At 33.8% G+C, this 18,783-nt stretch overlaps 1 long non-coding RNA gene and 2 other non-coding genes across 5 annotated transcripts in view; 1 reads left to right on the top strand and 2 right to left on the bottom strand.

Moving 5' to 3' along the window:
* The window catches only part of LOC114100250 (uncharacterized), a 68,677-nt gene that overhangs the window by 45,151 nt on the left and 4,743 nt on the right, over positions 1–18,783 (bottom strand). The window contains exon 3 of one of the 3 annotated variants that reach the window (XR_003584029.2): positions 9,157–9,202. The exons of the other annotated variants lie outside the window; for them this stretch is intronic. This is a non-coding gene — a long non-coding RNA (uncharacterized lncRNA). Of the gene's footprint in view, positions 1–9,156; positions 9,203–18,783 lie in introns of those variants that run through there. 3 annotated transcript variants of the gene reach the window in all.
* Positions 10,080–10,186, top strand: LOC114100381 (U6 spliceosomal RNA). Its single transcript, XR_003584061.1, has one exon. It is a non-coding gene; the product is annotated as a U6 spliceosomal RNA (small nuclear RNA).
* Positions 13,892–13,996, bottom strand: LOC114100372 (U6 spliceosomal RNA). Its single transcript, XR_003584052.1, has one exon. It is a non-coding gene; the product is annotated as a U6 spliceosomal RNA (small nuclear RNA).

Below are 18,783 nucleotides of genomic sequence, written 5' to 3'. Positions count from 1 at the left end.
ATGTTCTTATTTTTACAGGGGCTCATAGCTGAGTTTTCCTTGAGTTTTTAAGGAGACTGTGGACTTGAACTTTTGATCAACTCTAGAACAGTTAAGACTTTAGGGATTCTTGGAGAGAGACATGTATTTTGCATTGTGAAATGGACATGAGCCTTTGGGGGCCAGGATTTTTGGAATGCTGTGGTTTGGATCTAAAATTTCCCTCAAAAGCCCATGTGTTAAAGTCTTAATCCCTAGATTGGTGATTTTGGGAGGTGTTGGAAACTAGAAGAGGTGGGTCTCAGTGGGAGGTCTTCTGGTCATTCTGGAAGTGCCATGGAAGGGAATAGGGAGACCCCAAATCCCTCTACTTTCTCTGTTTCATGTATTGACCCTGAGGTGAATAGTTTTACTATACTATGTGTTCCACTATGGGGTGCTGCTCTTCTTCCAAGAATCCTAAAAGCAATGGGTTTACCCAATCATGGCCTGAAACCTCCAACACTGAGCCAATAGAAGACTTTTCTCTTTATAAAGTGATTATATCACGTGTTTGTTATAGTGGCAGAAAGCTTACTAACACAGATAGTAAATATAGGCAGTACTTCTATCACAAATAGAAGACTCTTACAACAATTTAATTCTATTTATCCCCCTTCCTCCCTTTATGACAGTTGTCATATATTTTATTTCTACATATGTAATAAATCTCACAAGATGCTATTATCATTGCTTTTTAAAAATCTAACTTCTTTTGTACTTACCTACCTAGTTACTCTTCTGGTATTTTCATTCTTCCTACAGCTCTGCTTCATATATTTTTCTCCCCACCCCCCTTTCTAGATTCTAGCAATCACTATTATACTCTCTACTTCTATGAGATCAACTTTTTAAGCCTCCACATATGAGAAAGAACATTTAGTATTTGTCTTTCTTATTTTTTCTTAGCTTTTTAAAATTTTATTTTTTATTCTAATTTATTACATATGACAGCTGACTGTATTACAATTCATATTACACATATAGAGCACATTTTTTTCATATCTCTGGTTGTATACAAAGTATATTCACACCATTCATGTCTTTATACATGTACTTAGGGATATGATGTCCATCTCATTCCACCATCTTTTTTACACCCCTTGCCCCCTCCCTTCCTCTCTGCTCTATCTAGAGTTCATCTAATCTTCACATGCTTCTCCTCCCAACCCCACTGTGAATCAGCCTCCTTATATCAGAGAAAACATTCAGCATTTGTTTTTTTGGGATTGGCTAACTTCACTTAGCATTATATTCTCCAACTTCATCAATTTACCTGCAAATGTCATGATTTTATTCTCTTTTATTGCTGGGTAGAATCCATTGTGTATAAATACCACATTTTCTTTATCCATTCATCTACTGATGGGCATCTAGGTTGGCTCCACAGTTTAGCTATTGTGAATTGTGCTGCAATAAACATTGATGTGGCTGTGTACCTGTAGTATGGGCACCAAAAACATACATTGGAGAAAAGATAGCCTCTTCAACAAATGGTGCTGGGAGAACTTGAAATCCATATGCAACAAAATGAGATTAAACCCCTATCTCTCACCTTGCACAAAATTCAACTCAAAGTGGATCAAGGACCTAGGTATTAAACTAGAGACCCTGCATCTAATAGAAGAAAAAGTAGGCCCCAATCTCCATCATATCAGATTAGGCCCCTACTTCCTTAATAAGACTCCTATAGCGCAAGAATTAAAATCAAGAATTAATAAATGGGATGGATTCAAACTAAAAAGCTTCTCAGCAAAAGAAACAATCTGTGATGTGAATAGAGAGCCTACAGCTTGGGAGCAAATTTTTTCAACTTGCACTTGAGAGCATTAATCTCTAGGGTATAGAAAGAACTCAAAAAGCTAAACACTAAAATAACAAATAACCCAATCAATAAATGGGCCAAGGAACTGAACAGACACTTCTCAGAAGGTGATATACAATCAATCAACAAATATATGAAAAAATGTTCAACATCTCTAGCTATTAGAGAAATGCAAATCAAAACTACTCTAAGATTTCATCTCACTCTAGTCAAATTGACAACTATTAAGAATACAAACAATAATAAGTGTTGGCGAGGATGTAGGGGGAAAAGGCACTCTCATACATTGCTGGTGGGATTGCAAAATGGTGCAGCCAATATGGAAAGCAGTATGGAGATTCCTTGGAAAACTTGGAATGGAATCACCATTTGACCCAGCTATCCCATTCCTTGGTCTATACCCAAAGGACTTAGTATTTGTCTTTCTATGCCTGACTTATTTCATTTGAAATAACGTCTTCCAGTTCCATCCATGTTTCCACAAAGACAGAATTTCACTTATTTTTATATCTAAATATTTCATTTTGTGTATGTACCACACTTCATCTATTCATCCATCAATGGACACCTAGACTGATTCCATATCTTGGTTATTATGAATAGTACTGTAGTAAACATTGTAATCCTTGTATCTCTTTGATGTAATGGTTTCATTTCCTTTGGATATATACCTAGTAGTGGGATTGCTGAATCATGTTAGTTCTGTTTTCAGTTTAGGAACCTTCCTTCATACTGTTTTCCATAATGGCTATACTAATTTACATTCCTACCAACATGTATGAGTTTCCTATTCCCACATTCTTGCCAGCATTATATTTGGTGTTTTTTTTTTTTTTTAAATAGTCATTCTAGGGCTGGGGATATGGCTCCAGTAGCACGCTCACCTAGCATGCGTGAAGCACTGGGTTCGATCCTCAGCACCACATAAAAATAAAATAAAGATATTGTGTCCACCTAAAACTAAAAAATAAATATTAAAAAAAAAAAGAATAGTCATTCTAATGGGGATAGATGATATCTCACTGAGGTTTTGACTTACATTTCCCTGATGATTAGTGATAATGATAATTTTTTTCATATATTCTGTCATTTGATTATCTTTTGAGAACTGCTTATTCAAATCATTTGCTCATTTTTTTGGAGGGGTACTGGGGATTGAACTCAGGGGCACCCAACCACTGAGCCACATCCCTATCCCTATTTTGTATTTTATTTAGAGACAGGGTCTCACTTAGTTGTTTAGTGCCTCACTGTTGCTGAAACTAGCTTTGAACTCGCCATCCTCCTGCCTGAGCCTCCCAAGCCACTGGGACATATTCATTTAAAATGACAGAATTGAGGCTAGAGCTATAGCTCAGTGGTAGTGCTTGCCTAGCATGTGTGAGGCACTGGGTTCAAACCTTAGAACCAAATAAAATAAAGGCATGCTGTACATTTACAACTATAAAATATTTTTAAAACAAACAAAAGAAAATGACAGAATCGAAGTAACCCAAATTCTGTTTCTTCATCTTTATAAAATCTACTATCGTTATTTATAATAAATGAATTGTTGAAATACACAAATATATAGTACTATGGTGGTTAAAGAAAAGAGGTTAGAGAATCTTCAGTGTTCACAGCAAGTCTGAACCATTGTGAACTTCTTTTTTTTTAAATTTTTTATTGTTCATTGTTCAAAACATTACATAGTTCTTGATATATAATATTTCACACTTTGATTCAAGTGGGTTATGAACTCCCATTTTTACCCCATATACAGATTGCAGAATCACATCAGTTACATATCCATTGATTTACATATTGCCATACTAGTGTCTGTTGTATTCTGCTGCCTTTCCTATCCTCTACTATCCCCCCTCCCCTCCCCTCCATTGTGAACTTCTTAAAAGAAAAATGTGTAGCTGAGTTTAATTGCATTGGAGGCTGACTCCCAATTAACTGTCATGTCAAATATATTGTTTAAATAATAAATGTGCTGAACAAAGCTTACATATATATTATTAAAAATCATAGTTCAGAGGTAGAGCACTTGCCTAGCACTTGTGAGGCACTGGGTTCGATTCTCAGCACCACATAAAAATAAATAGGTAAAATAAAGGTGTTGTGTCCATCTACAACTAAAAAAAAAATTTTAAAAATCATAGTGTAACTGCACAATTGTCTAGAACTTAGAACAACAAGATACATGGAGGAGCAGGTATTTTGTCACTGACATGGTTTAGAATTGCTGGTGCACTGTGATAGTAGAAAGAAGATCTACATTTAGTCAGTTTTATATTGTTGTTCAAATTTTCTCTACTAGGTTTACCCACTTACGGCCTTCATTCAGAGCAGACCACTCCCACTACCCCCTCTTTGGTATACTACACCACACTGATTTTTAGATAAATTTCTGGTTTTAGCCTAGATTATATTCCCATTTTTGAGATTTAGACATTAAAAACCAATCTGCTAGATGAACTAGGAATTTGTAGGAATTGCTGTGCATAAAATTAGAGGAGTATAAAGAGATTTTAAAAGCAACAGGGTGAAAAAAACAATTGGGAAGACAGGATGGGGTGTGTCCTAAAGATCAGGCCCAGCTAATGGACTTAAGTTTGAGCTCCTTAGGGAAAGGCATTTTATCTGGAAACAGAACAGGCTACTTTCACAAATTACTATAGGAGGCCCTGGGTTACAATCAGCATTGCTTGTTTTCCATGTATATAAAGGGAGAAAGGCATTTTCTTCTCTGTTCCAAATATTGCCCATTGAAAACTCTAAGAAATTCATAAGGATTTTGGTATATTGGCATTAGCAGCTTTGGGAGCAAAGATACAATGGTTTTGGAAAGGACATCAGAAGACTCAAACTGAACTTCAGGACTAGTAGCAATGCAGAGGCATCATTATATCTCCACCTGTTGGAGGTCAAGAGATTTTACCAAAGAGAGTCTAGCAAGTACAAGACACATGGTAGAAGATGAGTTATTCTTGATCTCACATGAGATATTCTCTGAATTCCAGGCATAACTGGGTGAGATTTTGGAGGTGCAAGATTGGAGGTCTTATAACAACAACTAAAACAAATAAATAAAAACAATAAGCTGGGCACGGTGGTGCATGCCTGTAATCCTAGCAGCTCAGGAGGCTGAGACAGAAGGATCACAAGTTCAAAGCCAGCCTCAGCAACAGTGAGGTGCTAAGTGAGACCCTGTCTCAGTGAGACCCTGTCTCTAAATAAAATACAAAATAGGGCTGGGGATGTGGCTCAGTGGTTGAGTGTCACCGAGTTCCATCCACAGTACCCCCCCAAAAAACAACAACAAAGAAACAATAACAAAACCTTTTTAATACCCTGCTGTATGATGAATTTCTTACTTTCCATGGTATCATTCCAATTCTAAGAACACACTCTAGTATCCCACTTTTAGAAGTCTTCCCTTGGCAGTAAATTCACCTTTGGCTACCACCTCATTTCTTTGTTCCCTTTCACAGTGAAATTCTCAACCTGGTCTCTACACATTTTTCACTCTTCTTCATCTTGCATTTACTCTTCAACCCTATTTCATTCTGACTGCTATCCCTATCACTTCACCAAATTTTTTCTTCTACCTTACTATTACCAAAACCAATGGGTAATATTTCCTCATTTTACTGGGTATCTCCGTAACATTCAACACTTTTATTCTTGAACTTTTCTTTCTTTTATCCGTGATGTTGTCTTCTGATTTTTCTCCTCACCTTTCTGGTTCTCTCTCCTTAGCCTTTTTTTTGCTGTTTTTTAAATTAAATTAATTTTTTTTTGTAGTTGTAGGTGGACAGCATGTCTTTATTTTATTTATTTTTATGTGGTGTTGAGGATCGAACCCAGTGCTTCACATATGCTAGGCAAGCACTCTGCCACTGATCTACAGCCCCAGCCCCTTTTGTATTCTTTTTGTACTGGAGCTCAAAGTGTTGGCATGTTCTCCAGGTGTACTTATTCAGATACAAAACTATAAAGATAAATTTTATCTCCAACCTTGACCTCTTCTCTGTGTTCAAGACATTCACATATAAACATTTATTGTACTTTTCCATTTGGATAGCCAATAAACATCAAATTTAACAGATCCATAACTGAATTCCCACTATTCCCAATCTCTATTCCCCCCACCCTAAGAACTCTTTTATTTCTTGGTTTTCCTCATTGTAGGCACTCAATAAAAATTAGTAAAATGAACAAATGAATATTTACATTGTCTCATATTATTCTAGCAATATGCAGTTATTGTAGGTACTATTTTTTTCTTAAATATTTATTTTTTAGTTGTAGATAGACACAATACCTTTATTTTATTTTATGTGGTGCTGAGGATGGAACCCAGGGCCTCACATGTGCTAGGAAAGCACTCTACTGCTGAGCCACAACCCCAGCCCTATTGTAGGTACTATTTTTAGCCCAATTTTTAAAAGGAGGAAATTAGAGAGGTAAAGTAAATACTTCTCTAAGGTAACAAAGCTTGTAAAGTTTCAGAGCCAGGCTTTTCATCTCTGTGCTTTTCTCGAAATCTAAAATGCTTTTTATCTATGCTATAATAGCTCCATTGAAATAATGATGATTATTGTAAATAAGATTATGTTTGTGAACATTAACTGGTGCCAAGTGGAAAAACATGGGTTATATCATTAGTATTACTAATTAATGATAACAATGATTATATAGTACTTATTGAACACCTTTCATATACTGAGTAATATGAGAAGCATTTTTAAGTAAGACTTTATTATTTAGAATAGGTATAGGTTTACATAAAAATTGAGCAGATAGTACAAAGTACCCATATGCATCCCCACAGCTTTCCCTGTCATTAATCTTATACATTATTATATTATTATAGTTAATGAACCAGTAAATACATTATTATTAAGTCTATAGTTTATTCATGTTTCCTTAGTTTTTATTTAATGTCTTTTTTCTGTTCCATGATCCCATCTGACATCCCTCATTACATTGTTATATTGTTTTTTTAGGTTGCTTTGGTTGTGACATTTTCTCAGATTTTCTTTATTTTTGCAGGCCTTGATAGTTTTGAGGACTACTCAGGTATATTGTAAGATAACTATTAAAATTTGTCTACTGTTTTTGTCATGAGTAGACAGATTATATAAGGTTTCTAGAAAAATATTACAAATGTAAAATTTGATTTTCATCACATTCTGTCAAGGTTACATACCATCAACATGACTTAGGACTTTTGATGTTGACCTCAATTAGATGACTATAAAGTAGTATTTTTTAGGCTTTTCCATTGCAAAGCTACTCTTTTCTCTCTTCACCTTTCCCTACTATATATATTCTTTTTTTTAAGAGAGAGAGAGAGAATTTTTTAATTTTTATTTTTTAGTTTTCGGCGGACACAACATCTTTGTTTGTATGTGGTGCTGAGGATCGAACCCGGGCTGCATGCAAGCCAGGCAAGAGCGCTACCGCTTGAGCCACATCCCCAGCCCTCTCTATATATTCTTTAAAAGCAAATCACTATGTGCAGCTCTCACTTAAGGAGTGGGGAGTTATCGAAATATTTGGAATTCTTCTGCATTAGGTATGTGTCTATTCTTCCCAATTTCTTAACTTATTCAATCATTTATTTGTATCAGTATGGATCACTGGATATTAAATTTATATTTGCATAATTCAGTGCTGCTGTATTTACTTAATTGCTCAAATTTTTCTAACTTTGGTCATTGTGAGTTCTTTCAATTGGCCTCTGTGTTCCTTTGACCACATCTCATCAGTTGTGTGCACCCACAGGGATTCTCTTTGAACATTCTTTCTTTTCTTTTTTATATTTTTTTAGCTGTAGATGGACACAATATCTTTAATTTTATTTATTTATTTATTTGTATGTGGTGCTGAGGATCGAACCCATGGCCTCATGCATGCAAGGCAAGCACTCTACCACTGAACCACTACCCTAGCCCCGCCAATTCCTTATTTTCTAACAGTATAAAATGACCCAGCTTCATCTTATGTATTTCCTACCCCGGTCCTAGAATCAGCCATTTCTTCAAAGACCCTTGGTTCCTTTTTATGGAGAATGATATTAAATATCAAAATCTAGGCACTAACTGTGCTCAGTGCCTCTGGGATGTCATTTATTCTAGGCTCTCTCAGATGACAGAACAAATATATGTGCATATACTAACCCATGTACATACATATATCTATAAATATTTCTATATTTAACTATCTATATTAAATTAAACATGAGTTTTAACTAAAATATCCAACTAACCCATTACCACATGAATCATTCTAGCCTGTTCTCCTTGTCTGTAATCTCATGAGAAGAATTTCATATATATAACTTCATTTAATCCTCTGAAATAGCTATATTATCTCATATTGTAGTTAAAGAAACTGAGGCTTAGAGATGAGAATTTTTTTTTTTCAAAACCACACTGATTAAGAAGTAGAACTAGAACCACTTCTGGGAACAAAAAAACACATAAGACACAAAATAGTGAAGATATATGGTTTGTGCATCAGGTCATCCTGGTGACTCAGTAATTTAGATTGTTTTGTTGATATGTCCCTGAATTCAATTTTGATAATTTTTAAATTATTATGTTTTAATGTCCTACATACTTCTTTGAAGAGCAAATTATTTTCTGAAAATCTTTTATTAATTATATATCACCCCATGAGTCAACTGTAAAACTGTTTAAATTTCATTTGTATCTTCTAAAAGAGGCATGAATTCCTCTTAAATTCATAAAGGTCATTGAATGTTGTACATTTTTAAAATCAACTGACAATTGGGTGTGGATCAGACAGGTAATTTGTATTTCTAGTCAAAATTTTTTTAAAATGGTTAAAAAATTCAAAGCAACAACCATGTTCTTCTCCCAAAATGTTACAGCCTATTTTGAAATGTTGTTTTTTGTTCCTTGAAAAGGGGGTTCTGTGATTTCAAAGCTTGGGAAACTGCACATTCACCAATACCCTCTTAGAAATTTATATTTGTTTGTTAAAGTAACTACAAAAATCTTCAACAAAAATCAATTCAACTTTTGAGTAATTGTTTCCCAAATTTATTTGTCTACTGCATGCTTTCTTTTCTTTTTTCTTTCTTTTTTTTAATGTAAATGCTATTTTGATCCCACATGGAGCACTGGGGTTGTTGCTCAGCAGTAGAGCACATGTGAGGCTCTGGGTTGATCCTCAGCACCACATTAAAATAAATGTACTATGTCCAACTACAACTAAAAGAAAATAAATATTTTTTTTTTAAAAAGACCACATGGACCTATGTGTGGAATGAAACTTTTATTCATTTCAGATGAGGAGGGACTTGGTCCATTTTTTCTGTTGGTAGAGCCTAAACAGGGTCTGAAACACAACAGGTACTCAGTTAATATTTGTTAAATAAATAAATGAGCAAATATTTATTACAGTGTGTCAGTTACAAGGAATATAATATTAAAAAATTAAACTTGGTCTTTCCTTCATGTAACTGGTCTAAGCAATGCTATTTTTGAAGATTAGCCTATAGCCCTCTAATGTATTTACACAAGCAAAGTTATAGTTTAGTAAGAGCTGAACATATCAAACTTCATCCTTCATTCAGATTCCATGTTGAGATAGGTTATAATAATTAAAGTAAAACTGGTGGCATAATCAAAATGACTTAAGAGAGTTTATAAAGGAATGATTTTACAAATAAATGGGCAAGATTAAGGGAAAAACAAGGAAAGGTGAGGATGTTAAGAACCAAAGACAGCTGGGAGTGTAGCTCAGTGGTAGTGTGCATGCTTAGCATGCATGAGGCCCTGGGATCAATCCTCAGGATGCATATACACACATGCCAAACAAACAAACAAACCCACAAAAAAAAAAAATAAATAAATAAAAACAACAACAAACAGCTAAAAGACATTAGCACTTTTATATCTGAGGACAAGGGAGTCAATAGGATCAAGACATTTGGAGTTGACTAAAAAAAAGAACTATATTTAAGTGGCTAGGTCATATGCAGGCAGCACAAACCACATCTATATAAATGTGATTCCATATAGGCAAAAACCAACTCTGTCTTCTTGACTACATCTTAGCCTTTATTGTAATCCTTTTACATTACATATAGTTGGGTGTGATTATACATATATACTGAATTTATAAATTGCATCCAACAGAGATAACCTCCTTGAATGGTAGTACTCACCTATGTTTAAATGTAAAGAATTTATCGCTTTTAAAAGCAATAATAATGCTCACTTCGGCAGCACACATACTAAATTTGGACCGATACAGATAAGATTAGCATGGCCCCTGTGCAAGGATGGCTCGCGAATTTGTGAAGCTTTCTGTATTTTTTCAAGGCCAGGGTGATTGTTCTGGGAAACCTTGCAACAGGATGGTTCGTGGAGACCCAAGGGCCATTGCGGAATATTGTGACCTAGATGCCCCATATGATGTTGATTTCTTTTGAGCCGCGTCCCCTGTCCTCTATTCCTATTATCATCTGTAATTGTGACTACCTTGTTCCATCAGCTGAGAATTTTTTTGTACGTTCAGACATACTGCCAATAAAAGCACTTCAGTGGTGACTCATCAAAAAAAAAAAAAAGGCAATAATAATTCACTGGGCAGAGTGGCACATATCTGTAATACCAGTGACTCAGAAGGCTGAGGCAGGAGGATTGCAAGTTCAAAGCCAGCCTCATTAACTTAATGAGACCTGGGTAACTGAGCATGACCATGCCTCATTTTTTTTTTTTTTTTTTTAGAGAGAGAGAGAGAGAGAGAATTTTTTTAATATTTATTTATTTATTTTTAGTTTTCGGCGGACACAACATCTTTGTTTTTTTGTATGTGGTGCTGAGGATGGAACCCAGGCTGCACGCATGCCAGGCAAGCGCGCTACCACTTGAGCCACATCCCCAGCCCCTGTCTCAAAATTAAAAAAAAAAATTTTTTTAGAGAATATTAATATTTATTTTTTTTAGTTTTCGGCGGACACAACATCTTTGTATGTGGTGCTGAGGCTCGAACCCGGGCCGCACGCATGGCAGGCGAGCGTGCTACCGCTCGCTATCGCACATCCCCAGCCCTGTCTCAAAATTTTTAAAAAAATAAAAATAATTCATTTGAAATTTTGTGTATAAGGTAGTTATCTCAGTTATATAGGGTAATTTTAAAAATTAAATTTATTTTTTACGGATATGTAAAAATGTAAAATTTATACCATTAGTAGGGGTACCATGCTGATATCCATGTGATACTTATATACTTGTATATGCTGCATAATGTTAAACATCTATATCTTCAACCTTCAAAAACATTCAAGAGGGGCTGGGGCTGTAGCCCAGTGGCAGAGCACTTGCTTAGCATGTATGAGGCTCTGGGTTCAAGTCTCAGCACCACATATAATAAATAAAATAAAGGTCCATTGACAACTAAAAAATATTTCAAAAATATATGAAGAAGTCACCAAAAAAGAGAAAAAAAAAATTCAAGAGGCTAGGGTTGTATTTCAGTGATAGAGCACTTGCCTAGAACCTGTAAGGCACTGGGTTCAATCCTCAGCACTACATAAAAATAAAAAACAAAGGCACAGACTGTGTCCATCTACAACTATTTTTTTAAAAAAATAAATTTAAAAAACATTCAAAATATTTTTTTCTAAATTTTTGAAACATACACTATATTACTATTATCTATAGTCAACCTACTATGCAATAGCACACCAGAAATTCACGCTTCTAACTATAATTTAGTACCCATTGATCATTTTTTTCCCCATCTTTCCTTCCTCCATACTCTCCCCAGTCTCTGATAGCCACCAATCTACTCTCATCTTCTGAGATCAACTTTTTTGGATTCCAAGTATGAATGAGATAGTGTGATATTTTTATTTCTGTGTCTGGCTTATTTCACTTAATGATCTCAAGTTCCATCCTTGTTTAGTCAGGGTGAATTTTATAAGACTATGACTGTTTGAAGTTTAGAACTGTGCCCTATTTGGCAATTATGTATTTCAAATGAAGAAAACTATTCTCTTGAGGTCTACTGAAGAAGCCAGCAAAATCAATAATAAACTGAAGAGAAGTTGAAAAGGATACTTGCACAAAGATTTAGACCAGGTCTTCATTTATGTTTTTAAGTATATAAACTGAATTAAGAGCATCTTAGGAAACAAAAGCATTTTTTACCATTTAGATAAATGTATCATGAATTTGCATATATTATCATTGTTCTATTCAATGTGAAAAAGATTTATTAAGCATTAATCTGATTTTTTTTAAAAGAACACACTGGCTCTAGGTAATTAAAAATATTTCTAAGGCCAGGGTTGTAGCTCAGTGGTAGAGCGCTTACTGAGCATGCGTGAGGCACTGGGTTCAATCCTGGCACCACATAAAAATAAACAAAATAAAGGTATTGTGTCCATCTACAACTAAAACAATATTTAAAAAAAAACACGTACCAAGGATTTTTATAGGTTCCATAAAGTAATTAAAATTTGAAAACATTTATAGACCATCATAAGATTAAATGCTAAATTTATTTATTTTTCTCCTACTTAGTTCCACTATATGCTTGTCAAATTACTTAATGTTTATGAGACCGATTTGGGTTATAATACTGCAAATCTGTCTTTTTTCTGGTATCCATTTATCCAGACACTTGGATGGAATTGACTCAATGCCCCAAGATGGGCATGACTTCATATTGGTAAGACAAAACCACAGTGATTATTTCAGAGATTCTTATGTCACCTAATTAGCACCAATGAGACTCAATGATGATGAATGCAAGAAGTCATCAAACTCATAATACATATATATGTATGTGCGTACACATATATTTATATATGTGCAATCAGGAGAAATTGCTAATAGTTTAAATGGTATAAGAGAAAATGTCAAGATTGATTATTCTGGGCTGGGGTTAGCTCAGTGGTAGAGTACTTACCTAGCATGGGTAAAGCCCTAGATTCCACACCCATCACAAAAAAAAAGAAAAAAAAAGATTCATTATCCTGATTAATTGGGTGATAATAAGTTATTTAGTGAGATAGAAAATACAGGAAATAAAACAGGTTTTATAAAATAAAATTTAACAGTTTAGTTTGGGATATCCTAAATATGAGATGCCTATCAGACACACAATAAGAGATGTCAAGGAAACAACTGTACAAATTAATCTAGAAAATTTAGAATTCCTTAGGGTAAATTCCTAGTAGTAGAGTTGCTGGATCAAAGGTTATGTGCATTTTTATAATGTGCTAGAGCCAGCTGGCTAAGATAGCCAGTATAGCATTAAATAGAAGTGTTAAGAGTGTATATCCTATCATTTTTCCTGATCTGAGGAGGAAAGCATTCAAACTAAAAATTAAGTACTGGGCTGGGTATAACTTAGTGAGATAGTACTTGTCTGGCATGTTCTAGGCCCTGAGTTTGATCTCCAGACACCATACACACACACACAGACAGACAGACACACACACACACACACACACACACACACAAATTAAGTACAATTTTGCTCTACATTTTGCCTAAATGCCTATTTGAGATTGAAGAAGTTCTATTTTCTTCCTATTTTTTGAGAGTTTGTTTTTTTTTAATCATGAATGGGTTTTGTGCTTTGCAAATACTTTTTTCTAAATCTAGTGAGATAATCATAGTTTTCTTTTATGTTTTGTTAATGTAGTAAATTAAACTGATTGCCTTTTGAATGTTAAATCAGCCCTGGGCTTCTGGGTAAACTTCATTTTCTCAAGCTCTAGTACATATTGCTGAATTTTATTTGCTAATACTTCATTAAGAATTTTTATGCTAGGTGCTGTGACATGTGCTGTAGCTTATGGGGAAGGATCACTTGAGTCCATGAGTTTAAAATCAGTCTGTGAAAAACAGACACCATCTCAAAATATATGATTATTTTAAGAAAAGATTTTGTGTGTCTATGTTCATGAGGTATACTCTGTAATTTTATTTTCTTATGATACCTAGATTGAGTATAAAGTGTGCTGATAGAATAAAATGAGCTGGAAATAATTCTTACCTCTTCTATTTTTTTATGGAATGCTTCACAAATTTGTGTGTCATCCTTGCCCAGGGGTCATGCTAATCTCTGCATCATTCCAGTTGTTAGCATATGTGATGTTAAAGTGAGCACTTAGACCTCCTCTATTTTTTTCAGTTTATGGAGTATCGTTTTTTCCTTAAAAGTTTGGTAAAATTGGGGCTGGAGGTTTAGCTCAGTGGCAAAGCACTTGCTTAGTATCTGTGAGGCCAGGGTTCAATCCCCAGTGCAGGGGGAAAAAAGTTTGATATAATTAAGTAATGAAGTCATATGTGCCTGCAGTTTTCTTTTCCACAGTGTTTTAAACTAAGAATTCAATTTCTTTTTTTTTAATTGTGAATATATGTGTACTCCATAAAGGATTTTAAAAAAGGATAAACTCACAAAATTTTAGTTATGCAAAGTAAATAAGTTCTGGAGATATACTGTACAGCATAGTGCACCAAATTAACAATACTGTATTTACACTTAAATAAGTTCTGGAGATATACTGTACAGCATAGTGCACCAAATTAACAATACTGTATTTACACTTAAATTTTTCTAGAGAGGAGACTTTTTAAAAATAAATGTGTTAGTAATATTTCCCTTTATCCCTTAAATATCTGTAGTAATTAATTTTCACTTTCTCCATTTCTTCATTAATCTAGCTATAGGTTGTAAATATTATTAATCTTTTCAAACAACAAGCTCTTGATATCTTCTAAGAACAAAGATGTTCTCCTACATAATCACAATGCTATTATCACACCCAAGAACTTAGCATTGATAAACTAATCATATCTAATCTATATTCCATATTTATTCAAAAAAGTTCTTTAAAACTGTCTCATATTTGAGAATCCATGATAAGTTCATGCATTGTTGATGCATATATTATCTCCATATTCACTTTAAAAATTTTTTTTAGTTATTTACAGACATTTTGTTTTATTCATTTATTTATGCATGCAAGGCAAGTGCTCTACCACTGAGTCACACCCTCAGCCCCTCCATATTCGCTTTTAATCTATAACAATTTTGGACTACTCTTCTTTGATAATATTTTTCCTTCTCATTGGTATATATAATTATATATAATAGTGGGGATAGTATTTTTTTAAAAAGTTACTCAATTGTCTCATAAAAAGCTTTAAAAAAGAATGTCTCAGTCTGTATTTATATAATTAACTTTTCATAATTAATTATACATTCTATTTTTTTAAAATATATTCTTTTTAATATTTATTTTTTAGTTGTAGTTGGACACAATACCTTTATTTTATTTATTTATTTTTTTATGTGGTGCTAAGGATCAAACCCAGGGCCTTGAATGTGCTAGGTGAACACTCTACTGCTGAGCCACTACCCCAGCCCCAGGTTATACATTCTTGGCAAGAATATTTTGCAGGTAATATTGTGTACTTACCACTGTATCCATCAAGAGACATATGCCACTGGGCACAGTGGTGCATGCATCAGTAATCTCAGAGACTCAGAAGGCTGAGACAGGAGAATTATGAGTTTGAGGCCAGCCTCAGCAATTTAGCAAGACCCTGGATTAAAATATATTTTAAAAATTCAAAATAAAAAGGACTGGGATGTAGCTTAGTGGTAAAGCACCCTGGATTCAATCCCTAGTACCAGAGGTGGTGTGTATCGAGGGTGCTATTTGTAGCTGATGGCATGCCAACCTATAGTCCCAGCTACTCAGGAGGCTGAGGCAGGAGGAAAACTTGAGCCCCAAAGTTTCAGGCCAGCCTAGGCAGTATAGGGAAATACTGCTCCCCCCACCCCTGAAGAAAAAGCTAGATATGGTGGCCTACCCCTGTAATACAACTACTCAGGAGGCTGAGGTGGGATTTCATGGCCAGCCTAGGCAACTAAGCAAGTCCCTATCTCAAAATAAATTTGGAAAGAGCTGGGGATATCCTCGCAATAGTGGAGTGCTTGTCTAGCATGCATGAGGCCTTGGGTTCCATCCCAGCATTGAGGGGGGTGGGCAGAAGAAGCACATATCAAATCATTTTATTATGATAATTTTAGGGGTGATACTTTGAGATCATATAGATGTCCAGTTTTTTCTGCAAACTTTCATACAATGGTTTCTAATCAAGTATTACATTGTTGGCTATAAAATAGTGTTCTTTAATTTGTTTTCAGTGCTGGGGATTGAACCCAGGGCCCTGTACCTGCTAGGCAAGCATTCTTTCATTAAACTACATCCCCAGCCAGGATTTCTTTATCCTATCATTCATCTACTTTCTTTGATCATTCAACATGTATTTACTGGGCACCTGTCATGTGTAGGCATCATGCTAGGAATTGGGGTTAGTGAGTTGTCCAAAAGAAACACATTTCCCTATTCTTATGGAGCAAGATAAATGAGAAAACAATCTCTTTTCAATACTCCAAGAAGGAGCTATATAAATTAAAAATGTAAGTAACAAGGTATAATTGTAGTCATCATCATCTTCGTATTAAGTAAAGGGCAGTAGATAGATAGCTATTTTCCTTTTGTTTTTAAAAAAGAATGCATATATAAATTGATCACATGCACAGCACAGGTGCATAAAGTTGTTTAGAGTGATAACTTTAGGTCTTAACTTGAAGTTTTCATGTTTAACTGGCAAATGTATTACTAGGGTTGTGGTCATCTAAGAGGAATTTTTTTTTCCTTTCTGACAAATAACACTAAATCTACATCTCAGGAAACCTGTTTGTTTATAACCTTCCATATTTCCTATATTAAGAGTTTGAAGTAGATTGCTAATAAATACTATTTATGAGTATTACAATACTGTAAAGTAAATATTATTATACTCATTTTACAAATGAAAAAATTGAAGGTCAAAGGTTAAGTGCCTGTTCCAAGGTAAGATGCATAGTAAACACCAGAATTAAAAATATTTGACTCTAAAGCCACTCTCTATCCTCTACTGACTACTAATTATGGGTGCCATTTTGTAATGCTTATGAACTGCTTGCTATTTTTCTATTCTTATTTGAGTCAGAGTATCATATTCACTTATTCCAAAATAATAAAAGACATCTTTCAAAATACCTACTTATGTATGATTTTATAATAAATTTTCTGTCCATGTAGTCACTTTCCAATGTTTGCTGGATATGTTTGTTAAATATAGACATTCCCAGAGATTACAAATTAGAAAGATAAACAGTTATTTTGAGGTAGTCTTTCCTTTTCTTTTTAGTACAAGAAGTTTTCTACAGTGGGATATTCATCATTAGCCTTCTAATAAGAGTTTCCCTAATAAGGCTGCTTTTTGGTGCCATCTATGCAACATACTATCATACACTTGCTTATATCTCACTTACTTCCCAATTGTTATGTGTCTGCCATATCTTTATTTACCCTAATAGTTTTTAAGTTGCTTATTTTAAATTTCCATAATGATAACGGCTTATTGAGTATCCAGAACATTGCACACATTTCATTTATTATTTACAATAACAAGGAAAATTAGGTAATATTGCTCCCATTTTACAGATGTTGAAAGCCTCAGATATAATTAGTCCCAAAGATCATAAACCTATTAGGTGTCATAATAATGGGGTCTTAACGTGTGATCATTTTGTTGAATTATTTGTGGCAATTTTTGTGAAAGATCTTTCCATTTGGTCACAGTGCAATAGAAAAAGATATGAGTTTGTCTTGTGCTATAAATTACCAGTTTGACTATGGACAAGTTACTTGCTCATCATCAAATCTGAGTTTTCTGATTTGTAAAATGGGATAAAAATATAACAACCCATAAAGAGGTTATGAATATTAAACTAGGTAAAACAGATGTAAGATAAATGTTTATTAACTTGCTTATGTGTTTCTTTTCTCCCATTGAAATGTAAACTGAATGAACAAGAAAACAAATTAAAAAGTACCCAAAAAAGATATTTAATAAAATACTGCTTATTTTTGTATGTATATGACTTACTAGTCCACAAATGATGACAAATTAAATAAATTCTGTCAAGCACATTTTATATGCTAAAATATTCATAATTACATTAAAACATTTTCAGAGAATCCTCTCAGATAAATTACTATTACACTTCCTAAAAAGAGACCACTTATTTTTAGGATGTTCATAACACTTTCATAAATGCTTAAGATTTAATTTTCTACAGTATTATATAAGAAACTAATAATTTTTTTGACTAATGGAAAGAGATTTAAATATTTTCCCTTCCTATTCCTTTCCCCTGAACTGATTTTTGTGTCAGATATTTTTTCTGTCAGTTGATTTAATATCATTGTTATCCTGTAGCTTGAATTTTATGTCTGTTTTGATCTGATTTCTCTTCAGTATGTTTTGTTGATAAGTAGAATAAACTCACAGCAGCCATACACTGTTCTATTGTTTAAATTCTATATATTTAAACTCAAAGTAATATAAAATATTACTTTACTATTGCAATCTCATATTAATATTACATTGTTTCTAAATATAATCTCCTTATAGGAATAAAGAAAGTAGAACTAAAAATTCACAGATCTTCATCCTTGTATTTTGAGATAATATTTTCCTTAGAAAGCACTGATCTTTAAATTTTTCTATGTAGATAAGCCAGAAATTTTATTTGTTGACCTCAGCGTATGGTATCAGTTCTTTCAATAAGGTCTGATGACCAAAAAGTATTTTGGAGTACTTTTTCATGGGAATTTTAAAAATTAGAATATTAATAAGTTAATATGTATTGGTATTCTTAAGTAATAGCCATGTTTAAAAAATTGTGCATTTAAAATCTTTAAAACATGATAAGTAAGTCTTTTAAAAGAATTTGAAAGCAATTATTGATCTTCAACTGATGTTGATATGTACAATTCTTTATTATATTGCCACCTTAAAATTTTTCTTATATCTGTTATGTCCCTCTAG

This window comes from Marmota flaviventris, chromosome 10, assembly GCF_047511675.1.
Source record: "Marmota flaviventris isolate mMarFla1 chromosome 10, mMarFla1.hap1, whole genome shotgun sequence".
Taxonomy (NCBI): Eukaryota; Metazoa; Chordata; class Mammalia; order Rodentia; family Sciuridae; genus Marmota; species Marmota flaviventris.
This window is presented reverse-complemented; position numbering and strand designations above follow the sequence as displayed.